The 20,589-nt window shown below is 39.6% G+C and overlaps 1 protein-coding gene across 3 annotated transcripts in view; it reads left to right on the top strand.

The window, feature by feature from the left end:
* Positions 1-514: 514 nt before the first annotated feature.
* ndrg4 (NDRG family member 4) overlaps positions 515-20,589 on the top strand; it is a 58,326-nt gene continuing 38,251 nt past the window's right edge. Inside the window, exon 1 of one of the 3 annotated variants that reach the window (XM_084733768.1) lies at positions 515-663. The gene's annotated coding sequence lies outside the window, so the exon portion shown is untranslated. The remainder of the gene's footprint in view (positions 664-20,589) is intronic. The other 2 variants (XM_084733770.1, XM_084733769.1) reach the window with 2 other exon arrangements.

Genomic DNA, 20,589 nt, shown 5'->3' with positions numbered 1-20,589 from the left:
TGTGTGTGTGTGTAGATGTCTGCGAGCTGATGTGAGTGAGTTATTTGGTGTCAGAATTGGATGTTCAGAAGAGGATATTTTCTTTCAGATTTGGGTGAATTTATTCCAATTTTGTCAGCGTGTTCTAAAGAGCATGAATAATTTCAAAGCTCGGATTCGCCAACTCAGAGCTGCAGTGTCCCGCTTTCATCAACATGAGCACACACACATACAAGACGAACATCCACACACATAAACACAACTGTTTACTTCAGCCAAACTCAATTCTTTCCTCTTTTTTTTTTTTATTTATTTTTCCCGGCTCCTTTCCTCTTCTTGCTCCCATTTTTTCTTTGCCAAGTCATTTCTTCCTTCCTTCTTCTTCTCCTCCCTTTGTCATTTCTCTCCTCACTTCTTCAGTGTGCTGCATCACTGGTGAAGCCACGTGCTCTCTGTTTATCATCAGGAAGGGGAGGGAGATAGAGAAAGAGACACAGAGAGAGGAAGACTCTGCGTCTCTCTCACTCTCTCTCATTTCATCTAGTGCACCCACAGACACAAACACTCAGCGAAGCACACTCTCCCAGTCCTTCAGTAGCGTGAGGGACGCACACACGGACACAGAGACCGACAAACAGCTAGAGCAGACTGTACCGACCGGAGAAGCACCGAACTACACCACAGGTACAGTAAAGCTTTATCTGTCTGGAGCATGGTTTTTAACTGTTGGAGACTGTGTGTGAAACAGTTGCTCTCAAGTATTTTTGTATCAAAATTAAAGCTAAACTCTTCAAGAAGCTGACCTGAGTGTAATATTTTCACTCTGTCCTTCATCATCTGTCCAGGAAAGTAAGACTTAAGCTCCCATATGCTGTAGCACTGACAACAGAAGGAGGAGGAGGATGCTAAAATGAGGCCAGGATTTTGGCACAATGTGTGTAAATACTGCTGCTGAGGCTTTGTACAATCTACACACACACACACACACACACACACCTCCCATTGCCAGTGACTGCATTGACGTGAAACGCAGGTCGACAGGTTGAATTTATTAACCCTGCATGAAACAAAGTGCATCATTCCACAACAGCGGAGCCAACCAAGAAAAAAACAAGATCAGTCACAGCGTCTTCACACTGTATTATACTTGTATTTTCATTGAAATAATAAAGTTGGGTTAACATGTTGAAGTTGCTGCCTTTAGAAAAAGTCTTTGCATGTAAACACCACAGACCTCAGTCTAAAGTGGCTGCAGAGAGGACGGGGCAGTGTGTGCGATAGAAAATAATGTTTGGTTTGCAGCAAACCGAGGTGAGTGAATGATGTGTCTACAGTAGGTGGAAGTCATAAAAGTTGATTGAATTTGGTGCAGGCTGGTGTTAGCGGTGCCCCGATTCTCCTTGCATTTGCTGAATGCTGCTGGCAGCAACTGAAAGACTGAGGCTGTAATGCATGATGGTAAAAATAACGTGGTTCTCTGTCAAAAAACAGGCACTTAAGTGTTTTGAAATGCCTGTATTCTGTCTGGTTGTAATTCTAATTAATAATAATTAACATTAAACTCATAAGGGCAGGTTTGGTCAGATTTAACTCAAAAGATGAACATAATTGTTGAATTCTACTCAAAGCTTTTGTAACCGTAACAGTGTCAATGTCCCATTTTTCTTTGTCTCACATAATTTCTCCATAGGATTAAAAACTCTGCTCCCATTGCAGGGAGCATTTTTCATATTCTGTTTTAAAGCTGTAAAACTTATCGGCTTCTTTCACGACTGTGATGCTCCTCCAGTACACGAAACAGCCACTAAAGCCGAGCCTGTCTTCCCTTTGGGAGCGGGGCTGTTTCTGAGCTCGGGGTTTATAAATAGATTTATAAAGAGCAATAGACTCCTGCTTTTGTTCCTACATGTGCTACATGGAGCCACACAGTAATTCTGCTCACACCTTATCACTGCTCCAGTTAGTCCATATTTGGAGTTTTCAGATTGCAGCAACTATTTTCCAGAATCTTCAAGTATGAGTCTACAAGAAACTTGAATTAAAGTCAGACTTTAAAATATACTTTTCTATATTTATATATACATACAATGTATACTCAGTGTTTAATGTATGTAGTCCTACATATTTGGTGAAATTCAAGGAGAAGTTTCTGTTATATATATATATATATATATATATTTTTTTTTAACCAATGACAGTGCCCCCTACATTGGCCACACATGCAGGTAACTAGCTGGAGGCTGATGTTGTTAACTGTTGCTTGGAGCACTTCCTGTATCACCCTGTTACTTCCTATGTTAGTTATTTGCTGTCTTGTAATGAATCACCATGTACATCACATCAAAGTGCTGTCAGTTTCTCGAGATTTGCCATAACTGGACCCATTGAAGAGAGACCCCCTGCCTTGCTGTAATGCAGGATGAACACAGCAAGTGACTCAACAGGTGCTAAAAATAGCTGCAATGTCTAGTAGGACTCAGGGCTAACTTTAGCAAGGTAGACTAACTAGCTAGGCAGCTAGCCTTCACATTCTTAGTGGAATACTAGCATAAAGGGAAAATATGGCACTTTTCCTGTAGATGTTCAGTCAGTGTTGATGGTAGATGTAGTCAACTGAGGCAATAAATTCTTGTGTGTCACTGAGAAAACTAAATTCTCCTGCTGCAAAATCTGTTGTTCTTCCTGCATCCAGTGATGTAGGCACTGAAAACAAAGCTCTGTGAGCAGGAAAGCTCATTTTCTTGGTCATTATAGCACGCACAGGGGAATTGATTGCTTCAGTTGACTACATTTACCATCAAAACTGACAGCCATTTGGAAAGTGCAGAAATTTTGCTTTAACAACATTACTGTTTTTTTTTTAAATGCAAGGGACCAGTGTGTAGGATATAGTGGCATCTAGTGGTGTAAAAGAACCAACGGTGGCTGCGAAACTCATGAAAGGTCCCATCCTCGAGCCAGTGTTTGGTTTGTCCCTTCAGGGCTACTGTAGAAACACAACAATGCTACATGGTGGCCTCTGTGGAAGAGGTCCCACACCCTCTGTATATATGATAAATATAATAAATTGCTCATTCCAAGGCAATGAAAACCTGACAATTCTTATTTATGAATATTTTATTATATTCTGCCAGTGTATACCAAACAATATCTGGGTTTTTTGAAAATAATGTTCTTATGACATGTTTCAGTCAGTGGTGGCAACACCAGCTATGAGAATATAATATAATAAATATATAATAAAGTGAGAACTCAAATTTCAGTTTGACTTTAAAGGTAAAGAGGCAATAACTGAGGCTTTAACTCTCTTTTAGAGGAAAAAAAATATTCTTCATGATTCATACAGTTGTTGATCAATACTCATGAGTAATACATTTTTGTTTTGGTTCTTTTTGTTGAGCAACTCTTCCTGCTCCTTGAAGTCCCCAAACCCCGCTCTCAGCCCCCAGCCCCTCGGCCTCCTGCCAGCCACTGGCATTTTCAAGAGCTAAACAATGGAAGCTGGCACTGCAAGTGGGCCACTGGCAAGGCAGTGTTGTTATTACCGTGTTTTGCATGCTGATATATTTCTTCTTCGCTTAGATGTTTCTGTTGGATCTCTGCTCTAATTAGCCAGCGTCTGTTGGGAAATGGGACAACAGTATTATTTATGTAAATTACAGTCTGTGTTGTTGCACTTCTTCCTGGTTACTATAGGCTGGTAAAAACATTAAAGACCACACATTGGATTTGCATAAGCTACGTTTATTTTTGATTGATTGTAAGATCTAATAACTACAATAACATCAATCACTGAATCTCAGAACCATTCTTTTCTATTTCTTGTTAACCTTCACATTTCTCTCCCTTGTCTTGTATGGCCGTTTCCACAGGATCCTATTGAAACCTTCTGCCTGCTCTGTGTAGTTTTATTGCATGAAGTCTCCTCTTATAATTTTGTGAATCTTATTACTGCCTTTGCACCTGCAATGCACCAACACGAGTACAGTAGATCTTGTCTCTTGTATTTTTATACCCGCTGCTAGATGGGGCCTGGATTGTTTTGGAACTTCCCTCCCAAGGCTGGCTGCACGGTTCCACAGAGCCTCCTGCAGACCATGTACGTAGGATTGTGAAGCCACTGTACCTACCTACATAACGTACCATACCGTGCCACACAGGTCTCTCTTTTATTCAGCCTGTGTGGATTTATCTATGGCATTTCCGTCCATCCGTTCCATTCTGTCAATCAGTCCAGTGTTTCACACATTCATTCCTCAGTGATGGGAAATAGCCCACAAATCCAATGAGAATTCATCATCTATTTAAACATGCAATCAAACAAACATGCGCAGCACAGCAACAGGATGAGTAGTCCATCTGTCATCTGACAAATATCTATTTAGAAATAATTTTTAAATCACAACAGATACTGGAACATATACTGGTAATTAGGCTGGGAGCAAAGCCAGACTGTGAAACTGAAAATTCCCTCAACATTTGGCGGGAACCTATTCCAGGAGACACGCTGTGTCAAAGAGACTCTTCCAGCATGAGCAGTTCACTCGGTCCTCAGATTTTTCACCCTTTTAATGTTCTAACATACATCAGAAACCAATACTACAAATAATATCTTCAGCTTTGCCAAATCTTTTCAATTCAGACTTTTAATTCAGTCCGTACTGGTAAAAAAAAAAAAATATAGTAATTACTCTGTTTGGTGCTGCATCACAATGATAATACTACAGTTTCAAATTAAAAGCATGTAAGAAAAAAAGCCAATGACTGCATCATAACATGTGGATGTTCTGCTTTTTAGTAACTATAATGGGCTTTGTAATTACTGTCAATCAAAACCATTTCAAGCTATAAGACTCCTTCACCACTTATATTAGTAAAAAGCTAATTTTATACAATCCCATAACACTAGTGTGCAAAGTAACTTATATTAGAGTGAGAGCTAAACCTCGAAGAAAAGGAGGTCTACTCACTAGCTTTTTGTGGAGCTTTCATATACAATCACCTGTTATCACATGACTGAAGTCCCATACATGATGTGATGACAACTGAGACATTTCCATGACAACTGAGCAAACTTCATCCACTGATGAAGATTGTGGCACACTGTTGAAAGCACAGAAAAAAGCTAGTATGTGATCTTACATTAAAGTCTACCAATACAGAAATATGCACAGGAATAGGCTCTATGATACATGTCAGACGCTGAAGAGAGAAGCCAGTGTCTCTTTAGCCACCAGTCAACAGGGAAAATACACCACTGCTAGGTTGTCCTCAGAATTTAATGTTCTTCCAGTTCAACAGTGCTGGCTTGTTTAGGGTTATACAGTGGTTGTTAAGATGAGATTTTCTTGGACTTAAACTTAAGACTAATCACTACATATTTTGGCCTCCTGATTTGATTCTAGTTTGATGTAAATTGATCTCTAGGATCTGCATTTATGCACCTCAAAAGCTTCCATCAAATCGTAGGGTTGGTAAAACTGAACAAAAAGTACATTCCTGCTGGAATTGTACTCGCATAACTTTATTACATAATTTTGAGACCTAAGGAGTTAGGTCTAGATTAGATTATGAGCTACATTTCTCTTGAACACGCTAGCTTGAGTTCACTTGTCCTTTTTTTCTTTAGATTAGTCGTCTCATATCACTACTTGTTAGCAGCCGCCTTTTTTAAAACATGTAAAAACTTCAAAATTCTTGAATGGGGTACTTACTGCTAGATATTATGTTGAACAAAACACAAATATCTATCTTAAACTTTGTGTTTATCTGATTTCAGACATTTTACCAAAAAATCCATTCCAAGTGCTAGTGCGCTAATTAATTCCTGGGTTTTAGGACTCCTTCCCTCAGGATTCTATTTGTCAAATAGATGATCAATTATGTGCAGGATCACCAATAATTAGGTTGATTCCACATTGGTCTTTTGGTGAAATTTCAGTCCCATGTTGTAGTCCCCCCTCTTAGTTTCCATTATCCATTCTTCAACAGCAAAAAAGACATGATATGGCTTAATTGGGAGATTTTTTGGTAAATCTCATGATCATTGATCAATTGAGAGGTGAAGTCTTTCATCTTCTGGTGGACCGCCATGGAACCTCACTTCACCTCTGTATTGTTGTACCCACAAAGAAAGAAGAGCATAACAGCATGTTCTATCATCACACATACACACACACACATTATTTTTTTCTCAATGTGTGTTAAGTATTACTGTCGACCATGCACTCAGAAAACCCAGCCTGGGTGCTGGCTGTCCTGTGTGATTGTCTGAGTCAGTCTGGAAGGAACTGCATGTTCCACAGATCTCTGCATGTGTATTCTTGCATCTTGGTTATGGACCTTCAGTGCGTACACAGGATAGTTCATTGTTTCTTGGTATATGTTCTTGACCAGGGAAGTGACGATGTCCAGCATACTGATCATGTCAAAAAAGACAGATGTACAGATGTTCACTGCAGAAAAAAACCTTCATGGTCAGTCTGTGTTTGGAGTGGATGTCATGAAGTGTTAGTCACTTGGATTCATTCATTAGGTGAATACTGCTGCTGACATACTGATTATTGAATGTCTACACTGTGCCACTTTGTGGCCAGTAATTGAGGATGCCTGTTCAAATGGGGGATGGTACAGCAAGGTCAACAGCTTCATTTGTGTGCAAACATGATTTTCCTTTTTGCCCTCAAAATTAGTTGTCATTAATTAGAAAACTGAATGCAGTTTACTCTCAACAAAAAAGCAGTAAGAGATGTGAAATGATGCTGGACGGAGATATTTGGTCCTGAAATAAAAAAGTGATATTATTTGTGTTGTTATTTGTTCAGAGCAAAAATAGTAGTGGCCTGCCATGTCAGGATCACAATCCATCAAGCTAAAAATAACACATGTGTTGTGTTTCCATATCACCTCCTCAAATTCCCCTCGAATCTGTTTGAGTGTCCATGATGCAGCAACAACCAGATGATAACTGATGTTAGCCATAGCTACTGTATCACCAAGGGATGCACTGATACCACTTTTTTTTAGACCGAGTACAAGTACTTACATTTGGGTACTTGCCAATACAGAGTACCGAGTACTTAATAAGTAAATTTAATTACATTAAAGTTCATACAATAACTTTTAAAACATGTTTTATCTTCATTAGATCTTCACTTTATAAATGTAACAAATCATTGTTGCTGTTTTCTGCTACAAATGTAACCATAGTTACTATACACATGATATTTTTAGGTTATTTGTAGTAAGTTACTTTACTGATTTTGTGTTTCTTATTAAGCTGTGCAGTTTACTGTGTATGTGACATATTTCAATACAATAAATTCACATCCATCATTATGCAGAATTAAGTTTACTATTATAAATGGTGTTATATATGATAACTATTTCATTATGATTTACAGCATTTTAACTAGTATTTTAATTGTACATTTACATGTGTAGTATTTAAGTTTCTTCTTCATGTCCCTCTTGTCTAAGAGCTAATTAGTTCCTACCTGTCATTGTTTAGGGGGGACAGGTATGAGTGTGGTGCCATGTGTGCAACAGTTTTGTTTACCCTCCTGTGAACCTCAAAGCATGAAGTTACGTGTACTGTGCTGTCAGGCCTTTTTGGTGAAGATTAACTACACAAAGAAAAGTTGTAGCAAGAAGAGAGGTTTACAGAGGGTGGCGGCGGTGGTTTTTCTTCGTCTTTGGATTAATTTGGAGGCATACAACTAGTATACGCCCGCCAGGACTTATTGGACAGTGGCTGGCTGAGGTGCACTCTGTGCATTTATTTCAGTTTTATGTAGAATTTTACAGATAGTTTCCAAAGTCTCTGCAGTCATTAGTGGATGTTGAGGACAGCGAGTCCCTTGCTATTGATGACGGCGCGTCCAAAAAAAGAGGGTAAGCATCAACAAATGTCTTGAACTCGATACCCGATGCTGGTATCTGTAGTGATGCATCCCTAGTATCAACATATGAGATGTAAAATGAAAGTCTTTCAGGAACAACAAAGAGCAATAAATTAAAATAACTTGGGTAGTGGAAGATATGTCCATTATTGCCAATAGGTTTTTATGATCTATCTAGAGTAGACCCCTTTATCCTGCTACATGATTTGGCTTTACATCTCCAGTCTACTCAGAAATAAAATCCTGGACAATCGCTGCTTTTGGGCTCAGGGTTATGGCCTGTTTTCAGTCGACACTAAAACCATGTGTCCATGAGGGAAGTGACTGTAGTTTGCTCAGGAAACCATTCATCCCCTCAGCGTGCTCCAGTGAGCTTTGCTCTGCGACATCTGGCTCTCCGTTTGGTTCAGGAAGTAGTCCGGCAAACGCTCCCCTCCTCCCTGAATGTACTGCTGGTAGCCACACACTGTCTGCCCGTCTGCCCTGCTGGCATCCACCCTGTAGCCCTGTGAGCCGATCATAAAAACATGACCGCTAGAACGGACCTTTGGTTGCATTTTTCAGTGCGGCTGCCTGGACGATCCAACTGTGCCATTCAACCTGAGCCAATAAATGTAAGTCACTGTGTGTGATTATCGGTGTGGTCAAGTCAGATATAATGTTTGGCTGTGGTAGATGAGAGGTTAAAGAATTAATTTGCCACTTTTCATGTGGAAGTCCAGCGAATGTAGTGAACTGAAACAATAGAGTCCCTAGTGTTGCTACATTGATCAAGAAAGCTGAGTTCTCCTGCTGCAGAATCTGTTGTTCTTCCTGCATCCAATGATGTCACAGTGATTTAGTTGGTGTTAAAGACAGACAGTAGCATCTGTCTAGGCCGTTCATAAACACATCGGGACATCAAATATCAACCTTTTGGGTTGGTGAAATGTCCCAAGCCCAGGAAAACAGCTTCTCTAAGATACCCACCACCCCACCCTGTGATTTTTGCAGCAACCCTGAGGGAAACGTAATTAACATGGTGGAATTTGCATGAAAAGCAAGGATGCAAACCTGCTTGATTGCCCTCCAGTTGTCTTCAGATGCTGACTTGACAAAGGAATGAAAACAGGTAGAAAACAACAAAATCAGCAAGTTTTACATTGAGCTGTCTGCAAGGCTTAAAAATGAAACACCAACGTGTTTTGGTTTGGTGTGAATAGTTTTTCAGAGGTCAGTATCTATAAGTGCACAAGTATGCTAAGCTCTGTACTCAGTGTTATACAATTGTAACCACTACATAAACACAGCAATAGCAGGGATGAGGCTAAATGCTCAATATCAACAGCTATACATAGAAGAAACCAACATGGGTTACTTAAAAGCTAATTTCATTAATACATGTTGTAGAATTGCCTATTGATAAATTTCAACTTACAGACAATGCTTTCTATGGCACAACAATAGGATGGCAGGACTTGAACTTCTTGGCACAGGTTCGGCTGAAATCCAATCTCCTGTGTACTACATGTGCTTTTCCCTCTTCCTGTTTACAGAAAAGGTTGTATCGACTTCCTGTTTGGACAGGAAGTTGTGTCAAAAGGCTGTGCAATTAAGTTGCAATGCTGTAGAGTGCACCGAATATGACACTACTGAGTATTAACAGAGTAAGTGACCATAGGCTAAATGCTGTCTCAGCTTTTATTTGGCTGGTACATAGGATAGCACAGCTTTCAGCTTTAGTACAAGTTGTCTCATCAGTTTTTTCTCACTGCCTACAAATTTTGCTGAGCTGAGTCCCAGCTGTGAACCTGTCCCTGCTTATGTGTGTGTGGAGCAAGATGATTAAGAGTGTTCAGCCTGTCCTGATTTAAAAATGGTGAAAATGACCATTGAAGCACCATTGGCCGCTTGTCCGTGGTCACATTAATGTGGAATTGACAGGGTGAGTAAATAAATGCAAACCCGGACATGGACTGCAAACATATTTTAGATTTTATATCAGAGCAGGACTTCATTGAGTTGATATACCGAGGTTGAAGTTGCTGCTGATGCTTATAGAGTGTCCTGACATTGAACTACATTAGATTTACACAAGTTTGCATAATGAAAGTTTGCTTGCCCTTTATTTGTAGGCCTTTGATCTGAAAAAGCTTTTATATAAGAATTTATGCTAACTTGTTCCATCCATCCATCCATCCATCTTCAACCTCTTATCCAAAGTCGGGTTGCAGAGTGCAAGTTTTAGGAGGGGACTTAGTCTCATTAACCAGCTCTGACTGGGGATCCTGAGAAAGGAGATGGCTCTACCCCGAGTCCCTCATGGATGACTGAGCTTCTCACCCTATCCCTTGGGGAGATCCCTAAGAAAACCACTTTTTGGCTGCTTGTATGTGGGATCTTTTTCTTTTGGTCATGACCCACCCTTCATAACCATAGATGAAAGTAGGAACAAAGATTGACTGGTAAATCGAGAGCTTTGCCTTCTGGCTCGGTTCTCTTTTTGTCACATTGGTGCAGTAATGCGAGCGCAATACCACTCCTGGTGCTTCGATTCTCCGGCCCATTTCACACTCCATTGTTCCCTCCCTACTTGGAGCAGACAATCCACCAGTTTCCTTACCCGCTTCACCCTTGCCTGCGAACTGATCCAGTGAGTGCTGGAGGTTACAGACTGATGATGTCATCAGGACCACATCATCTGCAAAAAGCAGTGATGCAATCCTCAGCCCACTGGACTGCAACCCTTTCCTTCCATGACTACGCCTTGAGATCCTGTCCATGAATGACAAACAGGATCGTGATAAGGTGTGGAACTGATGGAGGCCAACCCTCGTCCCATACTATCTGATCATAAACAGGAACATCAACAGTTAAAATGTCACTGAAATTGTGAGTAGTTTTCAAGGAGAATACTTTGTTCTTTTACTTTTTTAACACCAGTAGTTTTACTTGTAGGTGACTAATATTTCAGTAATGTAACAGTACTTGAATACAGTTTTGCAGTACTTTCCCATCAATGGCTGGCTGCACTTTCTTAGGAAGTTTAACAGAGGTGTGTGAAAAACCTGACACTCCTGTATAACTTGTCTCTTTATGTGGGATTTTAAATTGCTTCTAAATTGAGTACCAGGTAGCTTAAATTTGTCTTTTAGGCACCTGCCAAAACCAAGTAAATGAATGAATATGACTGGCGATTACAGAGGCTCAGTGCTCTGTTCTCTGCACATATCTTAACTGCCTGATTTTAACAGTAGTCTTACCCCCTGCATGGTTCTCTGCTGTAATAAGTCCAACTCTCAGCAAAAAGTCAGACCCTTAAGGGGGTGCCGCCCTCTCACAGCTCTGATACCATCGCTGAGAGCTGAGGCAAAAATAGAGCTGTGAGCACACCACTGTGTGACTGGACACTCCCTGTGCCCTCTTTATTCTCTTTTGTTTAACCTGAATCAGCTTGCTGTCTTAGGAATACTCAGAGTATAATTGCAAAAATACACAGCCTAGAATCTTAAAATGAGGTTACTTAGACTTCTTGGATACCTTGTGTAAGAGTTTTTAGAGACACAAAGCTTTCATCTGACAGCGCTGACAAGGAAGCTTTTTAATGCCAGAAGAGAAAGTGCTGCTGAGAGTTTCAGTCTGCTGCTGATAACTGATATTTAATATTTAATTCTCCACTCCAACATTGATATTTCTGCTGTGGGTAGCTTCTGAGCCACAGAGGAGTCCTCTAGACATTCAGCAGCAATAAATAATTAAAAGTTTCACTTCAAATAGAGGAGAGAACCAAGTTACGGAGATTTAAAGACACTTGTAAGCAGTATCATGATTACAGCACTTCTGATTTGCTTACAGGTGTGTGACCATGCAGGTCAGCAGGTGTATCTGTTCATTTTGTATGTGTGTGACGGGGGAATAATGTGTTAAAGTGAATGGGGTCAGGGGTCAAATAACACCAGAGGAAAGACGCCAGGTCAGGTTATTTCACTTTTTTATTTAGTCTCTGCACTGTAAAAATAATACAGTGGAGCCAGCAGTCTTTTCTCTTTAACCAAACATAAATATAAAAGTTATATTTTTACTTTAATTATACCTAAAATTTCTAGTATTTATTTTCAGATTTATAGGTGCTGATCCTCTGGTGATCCTGACAATGGCATTAAATGAAAAGTCAGAGGATCACCTAAGTGATTGATTCCTGTGGGGAAAATGAATGTCTGTATCAAATATCATGGCAATCCATTGCATCTTTGCTGCTTCATGGATGGCTTTGTTTCGAGTCAACCCATCCAATAGTTGTTTAAGTGATATTACATGAGAGGGTGGGCTTTATCATCATTATTAACACACCGTGATGCAGTCAAGACAGAATATAATTTAAATGTATTCATATTGTGTGGTAATTTACTCTCATTTTTTTCTTTTTGTTTATATCATCTCTGTTAGCCTGGAAACACATGGGCTCTGACAAATAACTGGAAAACAATCAGCCACTTCAGTAGAACTCCAAAATAATGAAATCTAGTTTATGGCTTATGGCAGCAAGTAGGAGTCAGTAGCCAACTTTAGTTAACGTTAAAAGAGATCGTGGGATTTCTCAAACCGAATAAATGCCCCACATACAAATACAAAACTGCTTTGTTGTGACTAAGATATCTGCTGGAAAAAAAAAATGGACAGATTTAGCTAATACTGCTGTGTCACCGACTCACCAGATATCTACCATGACTCCAGAGTGTTGTAATGTATTGATGCAGAACATTATTTTTTGATTGAAGAAAAGTTGCTGTCTCTGGAAAAGTGCAATCAACAAGGACAGAAAAACAGTCACCTCATCTTGTCAGACTCTTCATCAGTCAGCAGAAGCATGCAGGTAGCGGTATGTGATCTCTGGAGGGGGAGGGACAGACAGAGAGCATCCATACCCTTTAGAGGGCTGTTATCCTCTTTGAAGTGTGGCAGCCATATGTCTAATTAATACACTTGAGCAGCGTCAGTAACCTTGTTGCCTGACAGTGCTGGAGGAGAGAGAGGAGGTGAGCCTCAGCAGTCACACTCAACATGTTTGAATTGTTGCCTGAGCAGCTTCTCTGGTGTGACGAGCAGACTATCGAAATGAAAGGGAAGACGTACATTCAATGTGACACTTGTGTTCCAAATAACATTTCAGCTTCACTGCTTTTATTTAGGTGGACAAGCCACTCAGATCATGCCTTTCTGGTGACAGTGTTTCTCCTAACTCTGTCCTGTTTTCTGTCACAGGTCAGATTTGTCCTCCTGTTGTCTCTCTTTCTCTGTGCGTCTGTCTCTTTGTGCTGTCCCAGTTTCCAGATATTGATTCAGTGATCGCACACTAGATCAGATGCTTCCCCTCCACATGGCTGTACAATTGATTTTCTGAGTGACAGCAAGCTCCCTGAGCCTCTTTACTGTCCCTGCATCGACTCAACCCTTTAACAGGCACACCAAGAAATATATTTGCAAAAAATATTTTTTCTAAAATTGTGTTCCTGGTTTAACACAATTTTTCATTTTTTTCTCAGATGACTCATGCCACACAGCCTCTGATTGGGAGACAAATCAGAAGGGCAGCCTTTGACTGCATGACTGATTTAACCAAAAGCGTCATGGGATGCCAGTAGATGGATTACAACCATTCTAACAACAATGACAATATTTGTTTTTGAAATAGACTCCTAATCACAAAAGACATTCAGTGTTGGATTTATCACTGAGGTTCAGGTTCAGTTTACCCTAAACAGGCAACTCAACCAGGCAGTCACACAGCTTTTTCAATTTTTTTTCCTCCCAGCTTTAAGACAACAGTATCTTTTTACAACATTGCCACCGAGTGGATATAATTAGCATTGGTATTCTATTCAGTCTGGGGAATAATGATAAATAGCTAAATCTGGGTTTTGCTGACTTTTTTATTACAGCAATTTTACTTTGACTTTAACCACATTATTTATCAAAACACACAGGTAATAGACCTACAGTAAGATCCCCAAATGCATAGGCCTGTTGGCGAGCTGACATCTCTTTTTTTATTAGCAATTTTCTCCTGTACTCATGTTCTCACTCCATGCTGGTTCTGTTGTTGTGTCCTGTAGGGATGAAATGACTGGTTTCATGATAAGCTGTGACGAATTCCCAATGATTAGTATGACGGTTTTGATTTAATTTCTAATTATCATGAAAACCATGTTTGATTACTGCACTTTGAAAAACTCTTAGTAAATACTGTCCAGGTCTTTATTGCATCAGTGAAAACACTGAAATTGCAAAGGACATGATGCCAAAATCGTTGAGAAGTTTTCAATATAAGTGCAGGAAAGAAGAAAGTTCCAACAAAGAATTTCACCAACAACTTGATGCTGAGGTGGCCGTGGTGATATCCCTCGTGAAATGTCAGTGTTAGCAGCAAATGCGCAGTGTAAATTACAGTCATTGGTTAATGAAGGCTGCAGCTTCTTTCTGAGCTCTTGTGTGTGGCTTTACAACTGTGAAAAGTGAAGGGGGTTAATCCCGATGTGAGCATCAACTTTGGACCTAGAGGTAGGCAAATCTTCACTGTACTTTCTGACAATGGTTGAATAGCCGAAGCAGGAACAGTTAACACCTATATGAACTGAGGAGGAGGGAAAGAATCCAAAGAGAAAGGCAGAGAGAAAAGGTTACTACAGAGTGACAGTGAGAGGTATAATTTGGCAAGATGTGCCTGTGAATGGAGAACAAAAGAGGACATTGTGTGATTTAAAGAGGAGAGAGCAATATTGCTGCTACTATGAGTTATTATAATGACAATGCAAAAATAGTGTTCATACTACGGTCAGCTCTGGTTCTGCTGCTTTATAAATAACCCAATACAAAGAAACAAATGTGATTGTTGAGAAAGTGACAGTGTGTGTTAGATGAAAGCACACATGATAACACAGAGGATGTAATTTTGACAAGTTGGTCTCATAAGATGGTGGGAAAATAATGTGTAATGTAAAAAAAAAAAAAAAAGCAGTGAGGAGAAGGTGAGCCAGACCCGATGGGACTAGGCTGGGTTGTCATAGAAACCTTGTCTGTGCAGAACTAAAAAGATAAAAAAAAAAAAAAAAAAGATGCAGTCGGGAGAGAAGAGAAAAGAGGACATGTCTGTTCTGTTCTCCTCAATAAACTGTAAAAGCAGACTCTCCCCAAACTAGAAGAACCCCACTTGTTCAGAGAGAAACAGCTTGTTTTTGGCAGTGTTCCCTCATGAAAGAGCGGACATAGAAAACAGGCCCGTAAATAACTTCTCACCCACTGACACTTTGGCTGCCTGACCACTGGTTGACGGATGAGGAGATGCTTTGAAGTTAGGCCCTCCACTGTGGAGAGTGGACTGTGATGAGCACATGCCTCACTGTTCAACTCAATGGCTTTACCGGCAGCGCTGTTCATCAGATGCCGTACACAACGCTGCATGGAGGAGATTAAAATTAAACATAAAGAGTCCCTGATATGGAGTGAAAGGATACAGCATGAGCCAGTATAAGAATAATAATGTACCAAAATAAAGGCTGTGAAAGGAGAAAACATACAAGAATGCTGACATATATGGCAACATGCCATCTACATGGCAGTCCCTTCAGCAAGTTGTGATGCCGATGCCAGTTCATGCAAAGTCAACCAATCCCCGTGAATTCTGCACTTTGTCCGAACTCCATCCCCATCCAAACATCATACATGTATGTCTCAGTGAACCAACTCAATGTTTTGTTTTGTTTTTCACTAGATTTTTTAGTCACTTTTTTTTTGTCACAGGTATTGAAAAGAACATGAGGTTTGTCATTGTTGTTGACATTTATCAATGCTCTATCCACTTTTTGTGCTTGTTATTTTGACTGAGTTTGAGCTGTAAAAAGATTTGACCTTGTTGTGGAATATGCCCCAGGTGCACTTTTTTTTGTATTTATCAAGCATATTTTTTGAGTTTTTGTAATCCTGAGCCTTTTTGGTAAAGTTACTTAGAACACTATATAGATTGCAGTTTTATTATTGCTGGTAACAAGTTGCCTTTTTAATGAATCATACAAAAAAGAGTTTTGTTTGCAATATTCACTTGCTCCTGCAATTTAATTACAAAAAATGCATTAAAACATTACAACATGCATTGCAATTTTTTATTTTTTATTTTTTAGAAATGCTGCCATGAAATCCCCAAAACAGCCTGCGAAATCCTGGAGGGACTCACTTTTCTGTGAACTACAACTCCAGAAAATTGTATAGAAATCAACCAAAGAGTTTGTCAAGTGGACATTTTGGCTTGATGGAGGTGCTAGACAAAAGTCAGTGAATGCTTGTACAGAACAGAACAGAACAGAACAGAACAGAACGACCAAATTTAAAACCTCACAAATGTAAATCTTCATACAACATTAACAGACACTCTAGACAAACTAAGAGGACACAATCACATCTCTTCATAAAGAAACCACAGCTACAGCATAGTTATGCACAGCATAGAGCATTCAATCAGAGGAGGACAGCAACAGTATCTTTCCACCGGCAGCAGTGGCGTCATGAGGCCAAATATAGCTGGTGTAATGCAATGGTAATTGATTTCACAACCAGCTGTCTTACATAAGCATGTCAGAGTGGCTGGAGATGGTGAGAAAGAGAGGGATGAGATGGGGTGGAATGAGGAAAGAGGAAGGACAGAGCTGGGATGATGAGACAGAGTGAAAGAGAAAGAACTGATCTGAGAGAGGATTAGAAAAGAGAAATGTGCAAGAGTGGCAAGACGACAAAGAAAAATGTCAAACGATGGTGTAAAAAGGGATAAGATGGTAGAAGACAGAGAAAGAGGGGGGAAGATAGAGTTAAGGGGGAAAAAAACTGGCAAACAGTGGAGACGTATTTGAAAAACAGAAACAGTGCAGTGCATGATAATATGGTCGACATTTTCATGCAAAAATTTCAGTATCTGGGAAATACTGTCAACTTTGACTGTATTTTAGCACCAACATCAACACCATAATGCAGCTCCAGTGGCTGAAGCTCCTGAAGAAGGTACCAGTGGACAAGAGCAGGGGAGAGGAGTGAGGCATGAGGGAGAGAGAGAGAGAGAGAGAGAGAGAGACGGTGCGTTCGAGAGAGAGAGGTGACCTGACCCAGACCTCCATCCTCAGTCGGTTTCTTGGCTGCCCATTCTCCATCTCCTTCTCCTCTTTCTCCTCATCCTCATCTCCTCCTCCCATCCTTGCTCCTCCATCTCTCTACCACTCCTGTGGGTGGAGGAAACAGAATCAGAAAGTGTTTCTGAAGTTTGATAACCCATGCCTAATTTTGCACACAGGTAATTCCTTATTCCTTATTAGTGGCAGGTGATCCACCACAAAATTGCGATATATATACAAATATTTTTTCAATTAATCCCTTTTTTTACCTGTTGATGATGAGAAAAATGAAGAATTTAGCATCTTAAGAGTTGGTGGTGAACAAAACAGAACGAAAAAAGAGTGAATATTGGACTTGTACATTCATCAGGTGACCAGAACCACATGAAGGCTAATGTTTCTCTGTTTCAACTCGATGCACTATAGTACAATGTGTGTGTATGTATATATCATATATTACATGCTTTATAGGTGGATCTCATGTCTGGGTTTTGTGTAAAGTTCTGTTCTGATGGGTCCATAATTACACAAGCTTTAGAGCAGAAATCACTTCAAACTATTGCACATTTAAAGACTGGTATGATATATACAGATGGTTGGGGAGGCAAAATTGAAAGTGGTTATGTAAGAAATTGCATGGAAGAAACAAGGATTTATTGAGACGAAATAAGGATAAAGAGGTAATCCTTGAGGATTTTTTTTTTAGGTCTTTCATATTCAGTGCTCAATGTTGTGCTGTCTTCTATCTAAGGAATGTGGGTGCTACTTTTGTTTGGATTATCTGTCATTGAAGTTTGAGTGTCTATGGTGGAGCTATTTTCTTTGTTCAGTCATTTTGGTTGTGACTGCTGGTGTTTATCATCCTGTTTTTCTTTTTTTTTTTATGCCAGCTTTAGACAGTTCACAAACTATAATGAGCTTATCTCCCTGACAGGCTCCGCCACCTCTGATTGTCTCCAAGTGTTCAAAAGAGTACACTCCCATTGTGTTGAGGGAATTTATCCACAGACTAAATTATATGCAAACTAAAATATTTCCAAACCTTATTCTCCTACAATCCAAACACCATAAGCCAGTTAAGAGAGAACAGGAATGAAAAAGTATCTCTATCTCCACTGCATGTTAAATAAAAAATATTTTACGTAATCTATATTTTATTTACTCTTATACAGTATAAAGTCAGCTTGGAAACAAGGAAACAAGCATTACTGCCAGGATGTTATGATATCAGAGTGTAGGTAATACCAGCAGTTCTGTCATGCTTTTTATTAAATTTGGGGAATTTAACACTCCAGCACCACCAGCCCAGTTTGTTACCTGAAATATTACCCAAGCATTGTGTTTGCCACAGTAGTTTGTCCATATCTTCAAATATATCATGGAGCTAATGTTACTTCAATAGCTAGCTGGCTACAGCTAATAAAATCTGCCAGGTACAGTTGTAGCAATAAAGGAATTTCTGCTGATAAATTGGACTGTGGCTGACTGAAAAAATCCTGCTTTGGTCTACTTCTGTCTGAAATCAGGGACCCATTGTTTCTAAATAACACATCCTCATGCCTACAGCACAGAATAACCAGTTACTCCCAAACTGACACATCACCAGTAGAGAGTACTGGCAGCGACAGGGGTACAAGCTAAGTTATTCAAGTCACATGACACAAATCAGGTGATGTTACACACATGGTTTATATTGCAAAATGGTCACATAAAAAAACTTATTGGGTAGATTTGGAAAAAGATTGTGGTTAGGATTAAAATAACTATGGTGCATATGTGACTCACAAGACTGAAGTATGTAACAAATGTAAAACATGAATCTAACTTTACTTTTTGTTTCACAAAGAACTCAAACTCCAATCTCCTGGGTGAAAGTGCTATGTTTGTTTGAGCTGTCCATCCACGCAACCTTTCCACATTGTTGCTTCCCAACAATACACAAAAAAAAAAGTATGAGAATAAACTACTTGCACAGTTGACCAACATACTAGTGATAGAAAAGCAGTTCTTTTCAGTGTACCGAATCATCGGAATCAGCTCATTCACTTTAAAGACCTGTTCTTTTGAACAAGATATTTTGCGAATGACACAACACTACAACATGCACCTTTTTCTGGCAAGGATGGGCTATTCTAAAAGTTGATGAGATATTTAAGGGATAATTCTAAATAGTTGTAAATTGCTTATGTGTCATGTAAGAACAGAAAGCTGGACTGGCATAGCAACAGAAACTGCTTGGAGAGGGCCTTTGTGGACAATTCAAGTCAACTTCTTGAAGGTCCAGTGTGTAAGACTAAGGGTTTCTTTGCAGAATTAGTCAGAAATGGAATATAATATTTGCAAATATGTTTTAATTAGTATAAAATCAACATAACTTATATTAGAATGAGCTGCTAATATCTACAGAGGGCGCAGGACTTCTTCCACAAGGTCCACCATGTTTTTACAGCAGCCTAGAATGGACAAACCCAACACTGGCTCTGACTCCTCTGTACACACCTGAAAGGGGAGGGTGAAATTAGATGTTTGCAGTCTGCAAGCTTACCTCTAGATGCCACCCAATCCTATGCACTGGTACCTTTAAACTATAATGCGTAACATATCTGCATTAGTATATCTAAAAATGCCACATTACCGTGTAATGTCAGTCAGAACTAAAAAAAAAAAAGTCTTATATAAAAATGAATTATTTTTGTGAGAAGATAAAGGATCAGTGAAGTGGTGATAAGGAAAGTGATGACAGAGAAAAACAGCAGACAGGCAGCCCTAAAGTGAGGGAGCAGGAGGCAGAGGTGTTGTTTGCTCTCTGTTCTCATATTAATACTCCTCATGGCTCTGTTCCACTGGCCTCACAAAGGTCACACTCACCCATTTAATAAACTGCTCACAATAGGAGGGAGAAAGCAAGAGAAGAGATAGAGGGTAAGGAGAAAAAAAAACGAAGAGGAGAAAAACAAAATCACTACATGTATTCTCAGGTTTGAATGGTGTGTGTGTGTTTTTTTGAGGCTGACAGATCAGCTGTCGACAGTCTGTCTGTGATGTACATTTTAACTGTCAGTATTGATGTGGTTAAAAAAAACAAGTAGTCACAGATTCTTTCAGGCAACATGTAAGATGTGAAGTTATGAAGCTCGTCATTGAGAAGCAAATGAAGAAGAAAATGTATTTAACCAGAGCTACAGAGCAGTAAACCATGTAACTAAGCAGAAATGTCGTCTTGCTTGTTGTTGGGTACCAGAATCAAAGAAGTAATAGCACAAAATTGAGTCAAAGTTTTATCACATTCCAGCTACCACTACCAGTCAAAAAAAAAATCCAAAAGACACCTATAATTAAAGTTGGGGTAGGCAACATATTTTTGGTATCATAGAGTAATAATTCCATTCAATAATTCCACCTTTCAGCATATTTGTAAATCAAGTGGTCTGAGAGAAAATTAGACTTATGCACCTTCTCTTGGCTCCATTTTCAGGCTTTAGGAAGTGTGGCCAATGACGGGAGACTGACCAATTACAGGTCATCTCAGAGACCAGGCGTCCCTGTTGCACTTCCTTTTGGTAGAGTGCCTGAATCAA

Source organism: Lutjanus erythropterus, chromosome 13, assembly GCF_056507025.1.
Source record: "Lutjanus erythropterus isolate fLutEry1 chromosome 13, fLutEry1.hap2, whole genome shotgun sequence".
In the NCBI taxonomy this organism is placed as follows: domain Eukaryota; kingdom Metazoa; phylum Chordata; class Actinopteri; order Lutjaniformes; family Lutjanidae; genus Lutjanus; species Lutjanus erythropterus.
The sequence above is the reverse complement of the archived record's forward strand: the minus strand, read 5'-3'. Positions and strand labels throughout refer to the sequence as shown.